Raw genomic sequence first — 23,253 nt, 5'->3', positions numbered from 1 at the left:
CCAATTACTGTGTAAGGCTCAAAGTCCAGGATCTATGAGGTTTTGATGCAAATGAGGCTTCACAGGTGAAATTTCTCAAGTGCCCCTCTTTGGGAGCAGTTCCTCTTAAACAAAGGATTCGGGAACTAAACGGTTGTTATTTTCGCCCACACATGCAACATACATTGGTGTGATAGGGAAAGGATAACTTCAACCAGATACTTGGATTCCAAAAAGAGAGGAACAGAGGCACATAGTCCATAATAATTATGCAGTCCTGCCTAGGATATGCTCTCAGGCCCACAACTCTAAGAACTGTGAGTGTTCCTTAATAGAAACCAGTTCTGTTTATCTGTGGTTCCCTAATCCTTTATTCTTCTCAACTCTGTCTTTAATGTTTAGCCATTTTAATCTAACATGAATTTGTCTGAATTTGGTAGTGCTTCCTTTGGAGAATTCACTGTTGTTGTATCTATAGATATTCCTTCTGCCTCATCCTCTCTCTTCCCCCTTTCTGAAATTTAAATCATGCAAATGTTAGCTCTTCTCACTGAGTCTCACACATCTCTTGCATTTTCATTTCTTTTTTTAGGACTTGTGATTTCCACATGAACCAGGTTAACAATAACAGAGCTGGAGTAAGCACATTCAAGTGAGTTGAGATGGACTGGAACTCCTTCACTTGTTTAAAGTGAGTTTGTAGTCTTTTTGGACTGTTTGGTCTTGGAATAAAAGGCTGGATTTACTCTTGGGGAGCAGCTTATAATATTCTGTGGCTGGAGAAATTAGGTGGATATCAAAATGGAAGACCCTTTACTGAAAAAAAGAACCTGGTTAAAAAAAGTATTAGTACTTCTCCTGTTTTCAATCCAGCACCCTTAGTTCAGACAATTTTTTTTAGACATTCCAGTTCAGCACAGTATCTTTTCATCCAGTTCTTATCACTATCCAGTAGGAGAAGAAAGAAGAAAAGATTAATAAAGAAGTAATGCATATGTGGCACATATTCTCTCTCACCCATTTTATCAGTCTTAAATAATTTAGGGCAGGAAAACTTTCATAGGATTTTCTAATTCACAAATGCTCTAAAACACACACCTCAAGAATGTGCTAGATTTGCTGTGCAGTCTCTTGCCCCTATGATGTATAATTTAAATGAGGACTGTACTTGGTAAGGGAGTAGAGTGAATGTGCTATAAGCCAGCTATTGATACTTCCCAAATAGCCACTCTCTGCTTATTAAAAGATGATGAGGCAAACCAGTATCTTATAGGAGCCAGATCTGGTGGGAAAGTAAATTGATTCTCTTCCTTCACTTGGATGGAAGCAAAGGAGTTCTCTTGCATTCATCCGAGAAATAAGACTTTCTTAATACAAAGAGGATATTCTAATTCAAAACTTTAAAACAAATAAGATAGACAAATGAGCATTGAACAAATAAAACAACCCTTGAAATCTGGTGTAGCCCAAATGGCACTGCACTTAGGCCCCAAAATCTATCCCAGATATGTCACTTACTAGTTTTGTGTCCTTTGGCAATGTAATCACGTTAAGCCTCAAACTGTACAATCCTAACACAGAATGGGAGGTGCATCCAAACTCTACCTCCATTACTATTTTGTTAGGAGGATAAAATGAGATAATGCACATGAAATCACTTTGTAAAGCCTTGAGCACTGTGCTGATGTAAGACATTATTTTTGTACTGATACCTATTATGAGAAAAATAAAAGATTAATTCAAGATTATGCTGCATGTTTATGAAAAACTGTGTACTTTACAATATCCAGTTATTTTTAAGGATCCCCATTGCCATAGGCATGAACATTTAATCAGTCACTGGAAGAAAAAAAACCACCCCCAAAGAGCTTTGCCTAAGAAAAGCTGATAAAACAGAGTCATGCCATGTTTCCATCTTAATCTTCCTTCAGCATCCTCCCACCCTTCCTGGCTGCATACTTTGCATACTTAGAATTTTAGGCCGTTGATTATGTGTGCAAATATATATATATTTGAATGGCAATGGTGCAACAGAAATAGATGCCATTATCATGGTGGGTAAAAATCTAGCTTCAGGGGCAGTATCTGCAGTCAAATGTGCAGCTAACCCAGTAAAGCTTGGTTGCTCTGTTATAGAAAAGGCATGCTGAATCTGCATGTGAGTAAAGAACATTCTCTCCCTTAGGACGTTATAACTTCTGCTGATACACCTCACTGGTTTTATCATTCAGATAAAATCTTTAAAACAGAAGAATATAGGAAATCATTGGTAGAAAGATAGATAACATGGAGTTACCATAAAAGAGGCTTAATTTTGTAGCTATTTCACATTATTGCTAATGTAGGCATGAAACAGAGACACAGATTTTTCTGCTTACTTAGCAATGTCCTATTTTTCTTTGCTATTCTTAAAGACTGAATAAGGACACCTTTTTACATCATTCTTCCAGATTCTAAAAATAGAAGGGAAAAGTAATGTGATAGTGATAATATAAAAATAGCTACCATTTAATGAGTGTCTACTCTGGACGAGGCAGTTCATACATATTGTCTTATTATATTATTAGCCTTTGGGATTATTACAGGTAGATATCATAATTTTCACTTACATATAAGGAAACTAAGTCTCAGAAAGGTTACATATTTGTTCACATAATACAACTAGTAAGTAGCAAAGTGGCAAACAGATTTTATGGAATGACTCTCCATTTGCTAGTAAAATCTGTTAACTAGGTTGTAGGGCATTTGCGAAATGGGAACACTGCTTTCATCAGAGAGGGTGGCCACCTATACCTCCAATAATATATCCTCCTTATAAGTAGCATTCCAGAGAAAAGGCCACACCCCTATTTCCAAATGGATGCTATCTTCACTAGAATTATATACCCACAACTGGACCCATCTCTGTGTCTAGGAGGAGAAAATACTCTAATGAGCTCATGTCATCCGTCTACCACATGTGGGAAAACAAGGACAACATGGTTGACATCTTCATGCTCTTGTCCAAAAGAAGGAATATAGGGCAGGAAAAAAGAAGTGTCAAATATTTTACAGCAATTACCTAAATATTTGTCACTATTTCCTAATAGCTTTTCTGACATTTGCCTCTCTGATCCCCAAAGCAGACTGTAGAAAAAATAAAAACATAATTGAAGAATAACTTCTGCTAGCTATGTTGAGATTACTTAAACTTCCGACTGCTCCTTCTTGTAGTTTCCTAGAGCAAATCAGTTGGATCTTCAGTGCTTTTAACATGGAGGAGAAAAATCCTCTTCTTCCCTTGTCCCTGCCTCTTTGCTTGAATGAGCCACTGGCTGATTAGAGAAGACAACCACTTTCTTATAGCTTAAAGCAATAAGTAGTTTTAGTAGTTTTCTCATCTCTTCAAAATGTGCAAAGAAAAGAAATGACCCTAGAAACAAAGCAGTCATCAATATGCATAATAGCTATATTTATGATACTGAAAACCTAGACAAAAGTTTTGACAAAGAAATGTAATGGTATTTCTCAGTGTCAGCAAACTTTAGCTTGAGTACAATATTGGGAATTTGGTACATTTCAATGATTTATGGGCACTAAGATATTGGTAGTTTATAGGATACCATGAAATGCATTCCTCTCCTTAAAAACTGGGATTCTAAAATCACTCTCAACAGAAAACAGAGATATACAAAATCACCTTAATACTAGCTCCTGGTATGCCAGCACTGGCCGTTACATATTAAAAGATTTTTCTCTATATAAAGGAAAAATATGTCAGAAAGGAAATGATCAGCTATGGAAGCAAAACTAGGAAGGAAAACTTTAGCATTATATATTTAAGAGGTTTCTGGGTAATGGGTATCCTTGAATAGATAATCTGACCTATTGCATTTTCAATTGTTGAGATGATGTTCACACAGTGGAAGGACCATGGGCTTCACAGTCAGATAAACCATTCATTATACAAATATTTACTTAGTACCTCCTGTGTCCCCAGTAGTTCTAGACACTTATGGTATGTCAATGAACAAGACAACAAAGATCCCTGCACAATGTCACAGACAGGGCAATAGTCATTAAACACAGTAAATAAGTAAATTGTATAGTGTTGTTAGAAACCAAATAACTGCTATGAAAAAGAAAACATAAAACAAGATATAAGGAATTGAGGGGGCTCTGGAGGAAGGATAGAGTGTGATATTAACTTGCTAGTCAGGGAATCCTCACTGAGAAGGGATATTTGAGCAATGAATTGAAGGTGATGAGGGATTTTACAAGTGGATATCTGGGCGTGGGGGTGGAGGGTGGTTGGGGAAACATGCCATGCAAAGGGAACAGTGAGAGCAATTGCCTGAAGATAGAAACATTCCTGGCACATCTAAGGAATTCCAAGGAAGCCAGTATAGCAGGAGTTAAGTGAAGACAAGGGGAAGTAAAAAGAGAGAAAGTCAAAAGGAGATCACTGTAGGCCACTGTAAAGACAACTGGAACACTTCAAGTGTGAGATGATGGTGGCAGGGTCTGGGGTTGGTAGCAATGAAGGTGGTAAGAAATCATACTTTGGATATATTTTGAAGGTGGAACAAGTAAGATTCATTGAAAGACTGGGTGTGGAGTGTGAGAAGGATAGCTGTCAAGAACACTGCAAGGCTTTTGGCCTGAACAACTGAATGCAAACCCTGGCACCATCCCCTACTGGTCAAGTCTCCTTTGGTAATTTACTTTATTTCTCAGTATCCTCTTTCATAAAATGGGGCTCAAATGGTATCTTCTAAGCAGGATGGTTATGAAACTATTAAGTGAGATACCGTTTGCAAAGCATCTTGTACATGGTACACATCAAACAAGTGGCCATTACAAGCCATTTCCTTTCTTTCTTTCTTTCTTTCTTTCTTTCTTTCTTTCTTTCTTTCTTTCTTTCTTTCTCTCTCTCTTTCTTTCTCTCTCTCTCTCTTTCTTTCTCTTTCTTTCTCTTTTCTTTTCTTTTCTTTTCTTTTCTTTCTCTTAATTCCACTGTAGGTAACATACAGTGTTATATTTGTTTGAGTGTACAATAGTCATTTAACAATTCCATATATTACTCAAGGCTCATGACGATTAGTATACTCTTAATCCCCTTCACCCATGTTTTACCATTCCCCCACTGACCTTCTCTCTGGTAACCATCTGTTCTCTACACTTAAGAGTCTGTTTTTTGGTTTGTCTTCCCCCCCCCCCACCCCGTTCATTTGTTTTGTTTCTTAAATTCCACATATGAGTGAAATCATATGGTATTTGTCTTTCTCTGACTGGCTTATTTCACTTAGCATTATACTCTCTAGATTCATCCATGTTGTTGCAAATGGCAGGATTTGATTCTTTTTTATGGCTAAGAAATGTTCCTGTGTGTGTGTGTGTGTTTGCATGTACACACACACACATATACATATATTATACAGACACACACATATATACATATGTATACTGCTTCTTTATCCATTCATCTATTGATGAACACTTAGGTTGTTTCCATGATTTGGTTATTGTAAATAATATTGCAATAAACATAGGGGTACATGCATCCTTTCAAATTAGTGTTTTTGTATTCTTTGGATAAATAACTTATTTGGGATTGAAGGCTATTTCTATTTTTAATTTTTTGAGGAGCTCTCCATATTGTCTTCCATAGTGGCTGCAGCAGTTTGCATTCCTACCAACTGTGGATGAAGGTTCCTATTTTTTGCATGTAGCTGCCCAGTTTTCCCAGCAACATTTGTTGAAGAGACTTCTCCTATTGCATATTCTTACCATCTTTGTTGAAGATTAATTGACCGTATAATCATGAATTTATTTCTGGGTTTTACATTCTGTTCTATTGATCTATAGATCTATTTTTATTGCCAGTACCATACCATTTTGATTACTATGGCTCTGTATCATAACTTAAAGTCTGAAAAAAATAAGTTAAAGTCTAGAATTGCGATGCCTCCAGTTTTGTTTTTCTTCTTCAAAATTGCTTTGGCTACTTGGGGTCTTTTGTGCTTCCATACAAATTTTAGGATTATTTACTCTAGATCTTTGAAAAATGCTGTTGGGGGCACATGGGTGGCTCAGTCAGTTAAACGTCCGACTTTGGCTCAGGTCATGACCTCACGGTTTGTGAGTTCCAGCCCCGCGTCGTGCTCTGTGCTCACAACTCGGAGCCTGGAGCCTGCTTTGGATTCTGTGTCTCCCTCTTTCTCTCTCTCTGCCCCGCCCTTGCTCATGCTCTTTCTCTATATCTCAAGAAAATAAATAAACATTAAAAAAATTGAAAAATGCTGCTGGTATTTTGATAGGAATTGCATTAAATTTATAGATTGCTATGGGTAGTATAACATTTTAACAATATTTGTTCTTCCAACCTATGAGCATGGAATGTCTTTCAATTTCTTTGTATCATTTTCAATTTCTCTCATCAGAGTTTTCTGGTTTTCAGAATACAGGTTGTTCACCTCTTTGCATAAATTTCTTATGTATTTTATTATTTTGGTGCAATTATAAATGGGACTGTTTTCTTAATTTCTTTTTCTGATTCTTCATCATTAGTGTATAGAAATGCAATGAATTTCTGTTTATTGATTTTGTATCCTGCTATCCTACTGAATTAATGTATCAGTCCTAGTAATTTTTTGGTGGAGTCTTTCAGGTTTTCTGTATATACTATTTTGTCATCTGTACACAGTGAAAGTTTTGCTTCTTTCTTACAAACTTGGATGCCTTTTATTTCTTTTTGTTGTCTGATTGCTGTGGCTAGGAGTTCTAGTACTATGTTGAATAAAAGTGTTGGGAGTTGACATCTTTGTCTTGTTCTTGACCTTATGGGAAAAGCTCTCAATTGTTCACCATTGAGTATGATGTTAGCTATGAGTTTTGCATATCTAGCCTTTATTATGTTGAGGTATGTTCCCTCTAAACAAATTGGTTGAGGGTTTTTTATCATGAATGGATGTTGTACTTTGTCAAGTGCTTTTTCCGCATCTATTGAAATGATCATGTTTTTTATCCTTCCTCCTATTGATGTTATGTATCACATTGATTTGTGAATACTGAACCACCCTTGCATCCTGGGAATAAATCCCACTGAAACATAGTAAATGATTTTTTAAATGTGTTGTTGGGTTCAGTTTGCCAATATTTTGCTGAGGATTTTTGCATCTATGTTCATTAGGGATACTGACCTGTAGTTCTCTTTTTCTGTGGTATCTTTATCTGATGTTGATATCAGGGTAACGCTGGCCTCATAGATTGAATTTGGAAGCTCTCCTTCCTCCTTTATTTTTTGGAATAGTTTGAAAAGAATAAGTATTAACTCTTCTTTCAGCATGTTTTAGAATTCCCTTGTGAAGCTATCTAGTCCTGGACTTTTGTTTTTTGAGTTTTTTGATTACTGATTAAATTTCATTGCTGGTAATTACTCTCTTCAAGTTTTCTTTTTCTTCCTGATTCAGTTTTGGTGGCTGTATATTTCTAGGAATTTATCCATTTCTTCTCCAATTTGTTGGCATATACTTTTTCTTATGATATTCTCTTACAATTGTTCATATTTCTGTGGTGCCAGTTGTTATTTCTCCTCTTTCATTCGTTATTGTGTTTATTTTGAGTCCTCTCTTTCTTTGTTTTTAAAAGTCTGTATAGAGGTTTATGAGGACAGGAAAAAAAAAGAGGGAAGCAAACCATAAGAGTCTTTTAACTATAGAGAACTGAGGGTTGATGGAGGGAGGTGGGCAGAGGATGGGCTAAATGGGTGACAGGTATTAAGGGGGGCACTTGTGATGAGCACTGGGTGTTACATGTAAGTGATGAATCACTAAATTCTACACCTGAATGAATTTTACCATATATATTAACTAACTAGAATTTAAATTAAAAATGAAGTGGAAAAGAAAAGAAAGAGTCTGGGTAGAGGTTTATCAACTTTGTTGATCTTTTCAAAGAACCAGCTTCTGGTTTCATTGATATTCTATTATTTTTTTAGTTTCTATATCATTTATTTCTGCTCAAATCTTTATGGTTTCCAAAGTTCTGCTGGTTTTGGGTTCTGTTTGTTCTTTTTTTTTTTTAACTCCTTTAGGAGTCTAAGGTTAGGTTGTTTACTTGAGATTTTTCTTGCTTCTTGAATGAGACCTATATTGCTGTAAACTCTCTTAGAATCACTTTTGCTCCATTACATACATTTTGGACCATTGTGTTTTCATTTTCATTTTTCTGTATGTATTTTTATTTCCTCTTTGATTTTTTGGTTGACCTATTCATTGCTTAGTAGCATGTTATTTAACCTCCATGTATTTTTTATCTTTCCAGATTTTTTCTTGTAATTGACTCCTAGTTTCATAGTGTGTGGTCAAAAAATGCATGGTATGACATGATCTTTCTGAATTTGTGAGACTTGTTTTGCGGCCTAATATGTAATCTATTCTGGAAAATGTTCTATGTGCACTTGAACAGAATATGTATTCCTATATTTTAGGATGGAATGTTCTGAATGTATCTGTTAGATCCATCTGGTCCAGTGCATCTCTCAAAGCCACTGTTTCCTTGTTCATTTTCTGTTTGGATGATCTGTCCATTGATGTGAGTGGGGTGTTAAAGTCTCCTATTATTATTGTTTTACTATCAATTACTTCCTTTATGTTTGTGATTAGCTGCTTTATATATTTGGGTGCTTTCATGTTGGATGCATAAATGTTTACAACTGTTATATCTTTTTGTTGGGTTTTGTCTCCTTTATTATTATATAGTGTCCTTCTTATCTCTTGTTACAGTCTTGTTTTAAAGTATACTTTGTCCTGGGATGCTTGGGTGGCTCAGTTGGTTAAACATCCAACTTTGGCTCAGGTCATGATCTCATGGTTTGTGGTTTTGAGCCCTGCATCGGGCTCTGTGCTGACAGTTCAGAGCCTGGAGCCTGCTTTGGATTCTGCATCTCCCTTTCTCTCTGCCCCTCCCAAGCTCACCCTCTGTCTCTTTCTGTCTCTCAAAAATAAATAAAAATGTTTAAAATTTTTTTTAAAAAGTATATTTTGTCCAAAATAAATATTGCTACTTCAGCTTTTTTTTTTTTTGACATCTGTTTGCATGATAAATTTTTCTCCATCCTCTCATTTTCAATCTTCATGTGTCTTTAGGTCTGATATAGGTCTCTTGTAGGCAGTATACAGATGGGTCATATTTTTTTATCCATTCTCTCACCCTATGTCTTTTGATTGGAACATTTAATTCATTTATATTCAGAGTAATTATTGATAGCTATGCATTTATTGCCATTTTGTTACTTGTGATTGTATTTGTAGTTTTTCTCCGATCCTTTCTTCTCTTGCTCTCTTTCACCATTTGCTGACTTTCTCTTGTGATATACTTAGATTCCTTTCTCTTTATTCTTTGCATATGTTGCAAAGAATATTGCATATCCTTTGTTGGTGATTATCATTAGGTTTATATATAACAGATTATACATGTAGCAGTCTATATTAAATCAATGGTCACTTAAGTTTGAACCCATTCTTTACTCTTCCCTTCCCCACATTTTAGGTACATGGTGTCACCATCTACATCCTTTTATTTTGTGAATCCATTGACAGATTTTTATAGATATTTTTATTTTTACTGTTTTTATGTTTCCTATTTTTCATACTCTTACTCATGATCTTTCCTTTTCACTCAAAGAGTTGCCTTTAACATTTCTTGTAGCACTGGTTTAGTGGTCATGAATTCCTTTAACTTTTGTTTGTTTGAGAAACTCTTTCTCTCTCCTTCTATTCTAAATTATAGCCTTGCTGGACAGAGTATTCTTGGCTGCAGATTTTTTCCTTTCTGCACTTTGAATATATCATGCTACTACCTTTTGGCCTGCAAATTTTCTAATGAAAAATCAGCTGACAGTTTTATGTGGTTTCCCTTGTATGTAACTGTCTTTCTCTTACTACTTTAAAAATTATCTCTTTATCACTACTTTTTACCATTTTAATTACTATGTGTTTTGGTGTGGACCCCCTCGTGTTGATTTTGTTGAGAGCTTTCTGTACCTTCTGGATTGGGTTATCTGCTTCTTTCCCCAGATTTGGGAAGCTTTCAGCTTTTATTACTTCAAATAAGTTTTCTACACCCTTTTCTTTCTCTTCCACTTCTGGGATCCCTATAATCCAAATGTCGTTATGCTTGATGGAGTTGTTGAGTTTCCTAAATCTATTCTGATTATGCATAATTTTTTTTCTCTCACCTGCTCAGCTTGATCATTTTCCATTACTCTGTCTTCCAGGTTGCTAATTTGTTCCTCTGCTTCCTCTACCCTGTTATGTATTCCATCTAGTGTATTTTTACATTCAATTATTTTGCTCTTTATCCCTGATTGGCTCTTTATTATTTCTTTTTAAAGGATCTCACTGATGTCCTCCATTCTTTTCTCAAGTCCAGTGAATACCTTTATGACCATTAATTTATTTCTTAAGTGTTTATTAATTTATTTTGAGAGAGAAAGAGAGAGAGAACATGCAAGTGGCAGAGGGGCAGAGACAGAGGCAGAGAAAGAATCCCAAGCAGACTCTGCACTGTTAGCGCAGAGGCTAATGTAGGGCTCCATCTGATTAACCATGAGATTGTGACCTGAGCCAAAATCAAGAGTTGGATGCTTAACTGACTGAGCCAGTAAGCACCCCAACTTTAAATTCTCTATCAGCCACATTATTTATATCCAAGATACTTAGATCTCTTTTTGTGGTTCCTGTTCTTTCATTTGGGACATATTCCTCTCTTTCCTCATTTTGTCTAACTTTTAAAAAAATCTATTTATGTGTATTAGGAAAGTCAACCACATCTCCTGCTCTTGAAAGTAATGGCTTTATGAAGAAGAGGTCTTGTAGTGCCCTGCTGTGCAGTGTCCCCTGATCCCCAGAACCTGGTGTTTCAGGGGATGTCTGCTATGCGTGTTGTATGTGCCAGCATCTTTTTCCTTCAGTCCGGTTGTCTGCAGAGATTCTCTTTGCCTGTTGTGGGCAATGTTTGGTCTCCAGCCACAGTGGGGCACATGGTTTTAACAAGGTGCCCACTGGTCTGCTTCTGAAATGAGACCTGCCACTGCCACTGCCTCCAGGACCATGGCCATGTGGGGCATGCAATTTTAACAAAGTGTGCCTCAGGCTTCTGCAGTGCCTGGCACCACTGCTGCCTCCAGGACCAAGGCCCCACAAAACATGTGTGTGGGTAGATGCCATGTTGGCAAGGTTTATGCAGGTCTTCTGAGGAGGGGATCCACAGTGCAGGGACTGAGGCAAGCATGACTGGAAATGGCACATCTGTCAATGCTGGGTGTGTAGAGGGATGAGGCTTGGTATAAGCAAGTTCAATAGTGAACGCCTGCACTGTGCTGGTTCCCACAGGTGGCTGTGTGTTTATGCTGGGGGTCAGGAGGGAAATGGTGCCTGCCAGCTCCTTAGAGGAATCTCTCTCTGAGCATGCTGGGAGTGAGTAAATGGCTCTCCCTCGAATATGCTGGAGGCATTTTTTCAAACCCCTGCTTCTATAGTTTATCTCTGTAGGCTGTTTGCTGTGCTCTTGAAGGGCAGGACTCAGCTTCCTATTACCCTCTGGGCTTTCCCAGAGTTAAGCCTGCAGATTCCAGGCTACATGTCCTTCTGGTTGTAAGAATTCACAATATTCGACCCCTCATCTCTTCAAAGTCACACTGGGAGCTCCCCAGTGTGATAATATGTTTCTTGCCCTTCTCCAGGCCTGCAGCTCCCTCCCACTCCCTACCTACCCTTCCTACCCTCTTCCATGTGACATCTTCTCTACCTGTAGTTGTGGAATTTGTTCTACAAGTCTTTGTGTCCTTTTCTGATTATTTATGCGGACATGAATGCTATCTATTTGTATCCATGGAACGAGGTTAACTTAGGGTCCTCTTACTCTGCCATCTTCCTAGCCTACCTAGGTATGCATTTATATTTTGTATAAGTAGGAAGTGAGTGAGCCAAATAGACATGGGAAATTCAGGCACAGGACCAAGAATTTCTAGTGCTGGTGAGTATCTGAACAACCAGGTAGAATGGAGTTTTGCATGTATCAGAAGGGGGGTTGTCATGTAACTACCCAAGAATAAACCTTGGTGGTATTAAGGTAATGGATTAACTAACAAGACATATATAAATCAATAATAGGAAAAACTCTATGCCTTATATTGTGGAAGATGAGACTTCAATGATGCCTCTAATAATATGACATAATATATATGTGATTTTCTGATAATGCTAACAGACCAGGTCTATACAGCATGATGAGATAAATTATAATGAGATGAGTTGCATTGATCATGCAAGAATTCAAAATACATAGAAAGGAGTTAAGATGCCAGGTTACAAAAAAATGTAGGTGAAAGCATGAACTTAAAAAGTCTTAGTAACATAGGGCACCTGGGTGGCTCAATCAGTCAGGCGTCTAACTTCAGCTTCAGTCATGATCTTGCAGTTCGTGAGTTCCAGCCTGGCATTGGGCTCTGTGTTGACAGCACAGATCCTAGAGCCTGTTTCAGATTCTGTGTCTCCCTCTCTAGGCACCTCCCCCTGCTCTCTCTCTCAGTCTCTCCCTCTCAAAAGTAAATAAACATGAAAAAATATTTTTTTTTAATGTCTTAGTCACCTAGAGAGAGAAGGAAGATGGTGGCAGAGAAGGATGCTGGGCTCACCACGTCCTGCTGGCCACTTAGATTCCACCCACATCTGCCTAAATAACCCAGAAAACCACCAGAAGACTAGCAAAATGGATTTTCTGGAGCCAAGCGTAGACGAGAAGCCCACGGAAGAGGGTAGGAAGGGCAGAGAGGCGGTGCGTGCTACACAGACTGGTGGGAGGGAGCTGGGGCAGTGGAGAGACAGCCAGCCCACTCGGCAAGGCAGAGCCCCTGAGTCTGGCTTGCAAAAACGGAGGGGCCTGACAGAGTGTGTTCTGACAGCCAGAGGGACTTAACATCTGGAATGTTATAAATCAACAGCTCTGCTCCAAGAGCGGGAGGGCTAGAGGACAACGGGAGGGAGAGTAGTTGAGCCCCACAGGACAGAGCTCAGTTTGGCAGGGAACAAAGGCACTCACCAGCACAATGTCCCTCGCCCATCCTCCAGCCAAAATCCCAAAGGGAACCAGTTCCCATCACGGAACTTGCTTGCACCATGCAAACACCCAACGATGTGCTTCTGTGGATCCATTCCTCCGACAGGTCTGCCTCCCTCCCAGTGCCACAGGGCCCCTCCAGAAGCGGACCACCGAAGGCAAAGCAAGCTGAGTCTGCCCCTCCCACCCCCATCCACCTTGCAGATCCAACCAGGCTAATATGCCAGATCCCATCAAAGCAGCACCACAAGCCTGGCAGTGTGCAAGGAGCCCACACAGAGGCCACACCACTCCACAGTGAGTCCTGCCCCTGGGAGAGGGGAAGATAAGGTACACACCAGTCTGACTGTGGCCCCAGCGGTCTGACTGTGGCCCCAGACATCAGGTCTGACTGCGGCCACACCCACCAATGCAAGTTACCCCAGACAGCACAGAGGAAGAGCCCTGCAGTTCCACGCCACTCAACGGACTATCCAAAATGACAAAACGGAAGAATTCTCCTCAAAAGAAACTCCAGGAAGTAGTGACAGTTAACAAACTGATCAAAAACGATTTAAGCAATGTAGCATAAAATGAATTTAAAGTAATAGTCATAAAATTAATCACTGGGCTTGAAAAAAGTATAGAGGACAGCAGAGAATCTATTACTACAGCGATCAAGGAACAAAGAAACAGTCAGGAGGAGCTAAAAAATGCTATAAATGAGCTGCAAAATAAAATGGAGGCGGCCACAGCTTGGATTGAAGAGGCAGAGGAGAGAATAGGTGAATTAGAAGATAATTATGGAAAAAGAGGAAGCTGAGAAAAAGAGAGATAAAAAAATCCAGGAGCATGAGGGGAGAATTAGAGAACTAAGTGACACAATTAAACACAATAATATATGCATAATTGGGATTACAGAGGAGGAAGAGAGATGGAAGGGTGCTGAAGGTGTACTGGAAGAAATCATAGCTGAGAACTTCCCTGATCTGGGGAAGGAAAAAGGCATTGAAATCCAAGAGGCACAGGGAACTCCCTTCAGACATAACTTGAATCGATCTTCTGCACAACATACCATAGTCAAACTGGCAAAATACAAGGATAAAGAGAAAATTCTGAAAGCAGCTAGGGATGAACGTGCTCTAACATATAAAGGGAGACCAATAAGACTTGTGATGGATCTCTCTACTGAAACTTGGCAGGCCAGAAAGGAATGGCAAGAAATCTTCAATGTGATGAACAGAAAAAATATGCAGCCGAGAATCCTTTATCCAGCAAGTCTGTCATTTAGAACAGAAGAAGAGATAAAGGTCTTCCCAAACAAACAAAAACTGAAGGAATTCATCACCACTAAACCAGCCCTACAAGAGATCCTAAGGAGGATCATCTGAGACAAAGTACCAGAGACATCACTACAAGCATGAAACCTACAGACATCACAATGACTCTAAACCCGTATCTTTCTATAATAACACTGAATGTAAATGGACTAAATGCTCCAACCAAAAGACATAGGGTATCAGAATGGATAAAAAACCAAGACCCATCTATTTGCTGTCTACAAGAGACTCATTTTAGACCTGAGGACACCTTCAGATTGAAAGTGAGGGGATGGAGAACTATCTACCATGCTACTGGAAGTCAAAAGAAAGCTGCAGTAGCCATACTTATATCAGACAAACTAGACTTTAAATTAAAGGCTTTAACAAGAGATGAAGAAGGGCATTATATAATAATTACAGGGTCTATATATCAGGAAGACCTAACAATTATAAATGTCTATGCACCAAATACGGAAGCCCTCAAATATATAACACAATTCATCACAAACATAAGCAACCTTATTGATAAGAATGTGGTAATTGCAGGGGACTTTAATACTCCCCTTACAACAATGGATAGATCATCTAGACACAGAATCAATAAAGAAACAACGGCCCTGAATGATACATTGGATCAGATGGACTTGACAGATATATTTAGAACTCTGCATCCCAAAGCAACAGAATATCCTTTCTTCTCGAGTGCACATGGAACATTCTCCAAGACAGATCACATACTGGGTCACAAAACAGCCCTTCATAAGTATAAAAGAATTAAGATCATACCATGCACACTTTCAGACCACAATGCTATGAAGCTTGAAATCAACCACAGGAAAAAGTCTGGAAAACCTCCAAAAGCATGGAGGTTAAAGAACACCTTGCTAAAGAATGAATGGGTCAACCAGGCAATTAGAGAAGAAATTAAAAAATATATGGAAACAAATGATAATGAAAATACAACAATCCAAACGCTCTGGGATGCAGCAAAGGCAGTCCTGAGAGGAAAACATTGCCATCCAGGCCTATCTCAAGAAACAAGAAAAATCCCCAGTACAAAATCTAACAGCACACCTAAAAGAAATAGAAGTAGAAGAGCAAAGACACCCCAAACCTAGCAGAAGAAGAGAAATAATAAAGATGAGAGCAGAAATAAACAATATAGAATCTAAAAAAACGGTAGAGCAGATCAATGTAACCAAGAGTTGGCTTTTTGAAAAAATAAACAAAATTGATAAACCTCTAGACAGGCTTCTCAAAAAGAAAAGGGAGATGACCCAAATAGATAAAATCATGAATGAAAATGGAATTATTACAACCAATCCCTCAGAAATACAAGCAATTATCAGGGAATACTATGAAAAATTATATGCCAACAAACTGGACAACCTGGAAGAAATGGACAAATTCCTAAACACCCACACACTTCCAAAACTCAAACAGGAAGAAATATAAAGCTTGAACAGACCCATAACCAGCAACGAAATTGAATCAGTTATCAAAAATCTCCCAACAAATAAGAGTCCAGGACCAGATGGCTTCCCAGGGGAATTCTACCCGACATTTAAAGCAGATAATAATACCTATCCTTCTCAAGCTATTCCAAAAAATAGAAAGGGAAGGAAAACTTCCAGACTCATTCTATGAAGCCAGCAGTACTTTGATTCCTAAACCAGACAGAGACCCAGCAAAAAAAGAGAACTACAGGCCAATATCCCTTATGAATATGGATGCAAAAATTCTCAATAACATACTAGCAAATTGAATTCAACAGCATATAAAAAGAATTATTCACCATGATCAAGTGGGATTCATTCCTGGGCTGCAGAGCTGGTTCAACATTCGCAAATCAATCAATGTGATACATCACATTAATAAAAGAAAAGATAAGAACCATATTATACTGTCAACCGATGCAGAAAAAGCATTTGACAAAATTCAGCATGCTTTCTTAATAAAAAACCCTCGAGAAAGTCAGGATAGAAGGAACATACTTAAGCATCATAAAAGCCATTTATGAAAAGCCCACAGCTAATATCATCCTCAATGGGGAAAAACTGAGCGCTTTTTCCCTGAGATCAGGAACACGACAGGGATGTCCACTCCCAGCACTATTGTTTAACCTAGTGTTGGAAGTGCTAACATCAGCAATCAGACAACAAAAGGAAATCAAAGGCATCAAAATTGGCAAAGATGAAGTCAAGCTTTCACTTTTTGCAGATGACATGATATTATACATGGAAAATCCAACTGACTCCACCAAAAGTCTGCTAGAACTGATACATGAATTCAGCAAAGTTGCAGGATACAAAATCAATGTACAGAAATCGGTTGCATTCTTATACACTAATAATGAAGCAACAGAAAAACAAATAAAGAAACTGATCCCATTCACAATTGCACCAAGAATCATAATATACCTAGGAATAAACCTAACCAAAGATGTAAAAGATCTGTATGCTAAAAACTATAGAGAGCTTATGAAGGAAGTTAAAGAAGATATAAAGAAATGGAAAAACATTCCGTGCTCATGGATTGGAAGAATAAATATTGTTAAAATGTCAATACTACCCAAAGCTATCTATACATTCAATGCAATCCCAATCAAAATTGCACCAGCATTCTTCGCAAAGCTAGAACAAGCAATCCTAACATTTGTATGGAACCACAAAAGGTCCGAATAGTCAAAGTAATTTTGAAGAAGACCAAAGCAGGAGGTATCACAATCCCAGACCTCAGCCTCTACTACAAAGCGGTAATCATCAAGACAGCATGGTATTGGCACAAAAACAGACACACAGACCAATGGAATAGAATAGAAACCCCAGAACTAGACCCACAAACATATGGCCAACTAATCTTTGACAAAGCAGGAAAGAATATCCAATGGAAAAAAGACAGTCTCTTTAACAAATGGTGCTGGGAGAACCGGACAGCAACATGTAGAAGGATGAAACTAGACCACTTTCTTACACCATTCACAAAAACAAACTCAAAATGGATAAAGGACCTGAATGTGAGACAGGAAACCATCAAAACCCTAGAGGAGAAAGCAGGAAAAAATCTCTCTGACCTCAGCCACAGCAATTTCTTACTTGACACACCTCCAAAGGCAAGGGAATTAAAAGCAAAAATTAACTATTGGGACTTCATGAAGATAAAAAGCTCTGCACAGCAAAGGAAACAATCAACAAAACTAAAAGGCAACCAACGGAATAGGAAAAGATATTTTCAAATGACATATTGGACAAAGGGCTAGTATCCAAAATCTATAAAGAACTCACTAAACTCCACACCTGAAAAACAAATAATCCAGTGTAGAAACGGGCAGAAAACATGAATAGACACTTCTCTAAAGAAGACATCCAGATGGCCAACAGGCACATGAAAAGATGCTCAATGTCGCTCCTCATCAGGGAAATACAAATCAAAACCACACTCAGGTATCATCTCACACCAGTCAGAGTGGCTAAAATGAACAAATCAGGAGACTATAGATGCTGGAGAGGATGTGGAGAAACGGCAACCCTCTTGCACTATTGGTGGGAATACAAACTGGTACAGCCACTCTGGAAAACAGTGTGGACCTTCCTCAAAAAATAAAGATAGACCTACCCAATGACCCAGCAATAGCACTGCTAGGAATTTACCCAAGGGATACAGGAGTGCTGATGCATAGGGGCACTTGTACCCCAATAGCAGCACTCTCAACAATAGCCAAATTATGGAAAGAGCCTAAATGTCCATCAACTGACAAATGGATAAAGAAATTGTGGTTTATATACACAATGGAATACTACGTGGCATTGAGAAAGAATGAAATATGGCCTCCCGTAGCAACATGGATGGAACTGGAGAGTGTTATGCTAAGTGAAATAAGCCATACAGAGAAAGACAGATACCATATGTTTTCACTCTTATGTGGATCCTGAGAAACTTAACAGAAGTCCATGGGAGAGGGGAAGAAAAAAAAAAGAGGTTAGAGAGGGAGGGAGCCAAAACATAGGAGACTCTTAAAAACTGAGAACAAAATGAGGGTTGATGGGGGATGGGAGGGAGGGGAGGGTGGGTGATGGGTATTGAGGAGGGCACATTTTGGGATGAGCACTGGGTGTTGTATGGAAACCAATTTGACAATAAATTTCATATTAAAAAAATAATAAAAAAATAAAGTCTTAGTCACCTAAAAAATCAAGTTTAAGTATAAAAACAAGCAAAACAAGAAAAAAGCTCAGACAGATGACTACTAGTTCACATGCAACTCACTTTGGAGAGGCAGATTCTTCAACCTCCACCACGAATTATTTGGCTGGTTACCCAAGTCCTGGTATCTCAACTAATCTGAGGCATTAATTGAAGGAAGGGAAAGTAGGTTAGGTTTCAAAAATATGTAATAAAAGAAGGTATATAAATAATAATGAGAAAAATATAAAATGATGGAGAAATACTGAGAAATAATAAACCTAGGGTCTTAATTCTTACAAAATCAGTGGTAAGTATAAAAGTAAATTTTACACTCATTGGTTTTGTGCACATTTTGTTGTTTTTGGAGTGTAAAAATATTCAAAAGAATTAATCATAGTAAATTTATAATTATGTTCACATCATTTGAGAGACTTTAATTAAGACTTTAATCAATGTTTAACTGTTTAACAAAATTTAATTTTCATAGTTTTGGTAATTGGGTGTAAGTTTAATATGTTGGACATTAAATAAAAATGATAATACTCACCAAGTTAAATTAATGAAACCATTCACTCAATAATTTAATTGCAACACTGGGAATGAAGATTATCAGGAGCAAAGTTGGGTTTGTGGTCATCAGTCACCACCTGGTGTTCACAGCAATGTCTCAGATCTGAGGTGTAATTATGGGGTGGGACCTCAGCCCACTGTTGTAATTTCTAACATTGTTGGTCAGGGTTGGTGAGAAGTGGTGTAAGATGGCGGCTTCCTTTGTAAAAAAATCATTTCAAGCTCTTCCTGAAGATGTGCAACAACGAGGTGAAGCTCACCACCCTTTCATGTTTTCATTTATTTCTTGGTTCTTACATTTCTGAACATGGAAACGTGGTTCTTATGGCAATACATATAGTTTGGACTGGGGTGAGAGGTGAAGAGGCAAAGGCTAGTGCTCAGCCAAGGCCCTGTCACTGTGCCGCAGGACCAGTCTGCATGACAGAATTTCAAGGTTCATTTCTGAGGCTGCCCTGTATTCTACACAAGCAGCTTTTCAATTCAAATTCTAAATTTAATGCTTGATCTGTCATCCTGACAAACACAGCATCATTACTCACTTTTCTGCCTTGGATTGCAAAGATTTTCAGCAGCTTGAATAGAGTAATGAGAAAATTCTTTCTGTTTCTTCACTATTTTAATGAACTTATTTTCATGAGAAAACCTTCAACTTCTCTATCTTGAACCCTCTGAGAAGGGAGACAAATGACTTTCTTGTTCCTAATCTCCATTGCCTTATTCCCAAAATTCGCCCCTTAGAACTAGTCTCAGTATTAAAGTTATTTTCCAATAAAATGGCTATCTGGTCAAAGAGTTTTGGAAACTACTATATTAAACACAATTGGAAATATTATCTTTACTGTAAGACTTTATTTTGTCAAGGAGCCATTTTGTCAAGACTTTATTTGGTCAAGGAGCCATTTTTAGGGTGCCTACTTATAAGCCCAGTGCTGTGCAGAGCGTATGTTGAGAATTGCTATTTCCAGTGTCCTTCCCACGCCCAGTGCCTGGAAGTCCAGTTGAGGGCAAAGAGTAGATCAATAAAGAACACAAGTGATCAAATAAAAAGTTACAAGAAAACAAGATCCATCATCACATAATAGTGAAAAAGAGTCAAAGCAAAGCAAGACTAAATGAAACAACCTCTCCTCCACCAAAAAAGCAACCAAATGGAAACAGCAACAAAAATGTGGACTAAGGCAGTGGGAAAACCTGTCTTCACGAGTGTTTCACTGCTTATGAACCATGTGCAGGCACTGGGGTATAGACCCTCCATGATCCTAGGTTCTTTGTCTGCCCAGCTAAAGTAATAGTGCTTTGAAGGATGGTATTGATGGCTAAGTTAGACTACTCAATGCAAAATGTCTAATTCAGTGCCTGTTACATTGTAAGTTTTCTTTTTGTTTTTTAATATATGAAATTTATTGTCAAATTGGTTTCCATACAACACCCAGTGCTCATCCCAAAAGATGACCTCTTCAATACCCATCACCCACCATCCCCTCCCTCCCACCCCCATCAGCCCTCAGTTTGTTCTCAGTTTTTAAGAGTCTGTTATACTTTGGCTCTCTCCAACTACACTGTAAGTTTTCAATAAGTAGTAGATTTTCTTAGGATTTTAATACAATTACAATCCAAAATGTTCTTTTTGATACAATAAATGTCTTTGAAAAAATCCACCTTTCTCAGATTTTCACAGTGTAGAGCACAATCAATGTCTCTAAATCTAGTTTACTGGAATTAAAGCAATGTAGTTGCTAAACTCCCCAAAATGCTTAGGTGAATCCTAATTTTAAATGTGTATGTAATTTGAGTAAAGAAAAATACTTGAGTAAAGAAAAATAGTCACCCAGAAGTGACTAATTGTCCATGCAGAGGGCTTCATAAGTGGCAGGCTTTGGGGAGATACTCTGCTATACAAGTGTGGACCACTAAGAATTTACAGATCTCTCTAGGTTGTACTGACAGTAGGATGGCTCTAAAAGACTCAAGCATGAAACTGGAATAACAGCACATTTATCATAAAAAAACTGTGACTACCAAGTAGGCCAGACTACTAGATTCTTGGAAGTTTTTGGCTGAGGCAGTCTTCTGGAAGTAAACATGATAGCAGACTAAATCATATTCTGAAGTTGGCTTGATGAGCAGGGAGTCATAAAAGAGAAGTGGCTCAATTAATCTTTGACAAATGAGGCAGGAATATGCAATGAGAAAGAGTCTCTTCAACAAATGGTGTTGGGAATACTGGACAGCTACATGCAAAAGAATGAAACTGGGCAGGGACACTTGGGTGACTCATCAATTGAGTGTCCGACTTTGGCCTAGGTCATGATCTTGTAGTTCGTGAGTTGGAGCCTCACATCGGGTTCACTGCTGTGCTATCAGCCTGTCAGCACAGAGCCATTTCAGATCCTCTGTTCCCCCTTTCTGTCCCTCCCCAGCTTGCACTCTCCCAAGAATAAATAAATATTAAAAAAATGAAGCTGTACCACTTTCTTACATCATACACAAAAATAAACTCAAAATGGATTAAGGACCTAAATGTAAGACCTGAAACCATAAAACTCCTAGAAGAGAGCATAGGCAGTAATTTCTCTGACATTGGCTGTAACAAATTATTTCTAGATAGGTCTCCTGAGGCAAGAAAACAAAAGCAAAGATAAACTATTAGTACTATATCAAAATAAAAAGCTTCTGTACAGCTAAGGAAACAACCAACAAAACTAAAAGACATCCTACTGAATGGGAGAAGATATTTACAAATGGCATATCTGATAAGATATTACAAATAGCAAAATATAAAAAGAACTTACACAATTCAATACCCCAAAAAATCCCAAATAATATAATTAAAAATGGGCAGAAGACATGAACAGACATTTTTCCAAGAAGACGTACAGATGCCCAACAGACACATGAAAAAATGCTCAATATCACTTATCATCAGGGAAATGAAAATCGAAACCACAATGAGATGTCACCTCATACCTGTCAGAATAGCTAAAATCAAAAACACAAGAAACAACAAATATTGGCAAGAATGTGGAAAAATAGGAACCCTCATCCACAGTTGGTAGGAATGCAAACTGGTGCAGCCACTGTGGAAGACACTATGGAGAGTTCCTCAAAATTTAAAAATAGAACTAGCCTAGTAGTAATCATACTACTGGGTATTTACCCAAAGAATACGAAAACACTAATTTGAAAGGATATATACATTCCTACATTTATTTTAGCATTATTTACAATAGCCAAATTATGGAAGCAGCTCGTGTCCTTTTGTTGATGAATGAATAAAGAAGACACACACACACACACACACACACACACACAACACACACTTGGATATCACTCAGTCATAAAAAAGAACGAAATCTTGCAACAACATGGATGAATCTAGAGAATATAATGCTATGTGAAATAAGCCAGTCAGAGAAAAGCAAATACCATAAGATTTCACTCATATGTGGAATTTAAGAAACATGACAAATGAACAAGGAGGAAAAAGAGAGAGACAGAGAGAGAGACAGAGAGAGAGAGAAACAAACAAAAACAGATTCTTAACTATAGAGAATACACAGATAGTTACCAGAGGGGAGGTGGTGGGGGGATAGGTGAAATAGGTGAAGGGGATTAAGAGTACACTTACCACAATGAACAGTGAGTAATGTACAGAATTGTTGAATCACTATATTGTACACCTGAAATGAATATAACACTGTACGTGTTATAATACAGTATGTTCACTCTACTGGAATTAAAATAAAATTCAAAAAAATGTTTTTACTATGAAGAAGTGTGTATCCATACTATTATAAAGAGAAATTTAATAGCACACCTAGATACTCATAATAAGTGTTCCTTCCCTTATTAAAATCAATAAACACACACCACAATATTTTCCTTTCCTTACTATTAGAGTTATCATGGCTTTTATATCAACTTTTCTTGAATTTTGAAGGATATCTAAAAAAACACTGACTTCTTTAATTCTGACCAAACTGTTACAACTTGGCTAAAAGGAGTTTCGTGAAGTTGCCCCTTATTCTTTAGCACTACCCCCATCATCCTTGAAAACGTTCCTTGCTTTACAGCAATAATAAGATGTTGTTTGCTCATTTTGAATTTTGCATCG

At 37.9% G+C, this 23,253-nt stretch overlaps 1 long non-coding RNA gene across 1 annotated transcript in view; it reads left to right on the top strand.

Moving 5' to 3' along the window:
- Positions 1-729, top strand: part of LOC121029657 (uncharacterized) — a 92,357-nt gene extending 91,628 nt beyond the window's left edge. The window contains exon 4 of the long non-coding RNA XR_005789822.1: positions 572-729. This is a non-coding gene — a long non-coding RNA (uncharacterized LOC121029657). The remainder of the gene's footprint in view (positions 1-571) is intronic.
- The last annotated feature ends 22,524 nt before the right edge of the window (positions 730-23,253 follow it).

The sequence above is a fragment of the Herpailurus yagouaroundi genome, unplaced genomic scaffold (genome assembly GCF_014898765.1).
Source record: "Herpailurus yagouaroundi ecotype Mexico unplaced genomic scaffold, PumYag 139, whole genome shotgun sequence".
NCBI classification, from domain to species: Eukaryota; Metazoa; Chordata; class Mammalia; order Carnivora; family Felidae; genus Herpailurus; species Herpailurus yagouaroundi.
The sequence above is the reverse complement of the archived record's forward strand: the minus strand, read 5'-3'. Positions and strand labels throughout refer to the sequence as shown.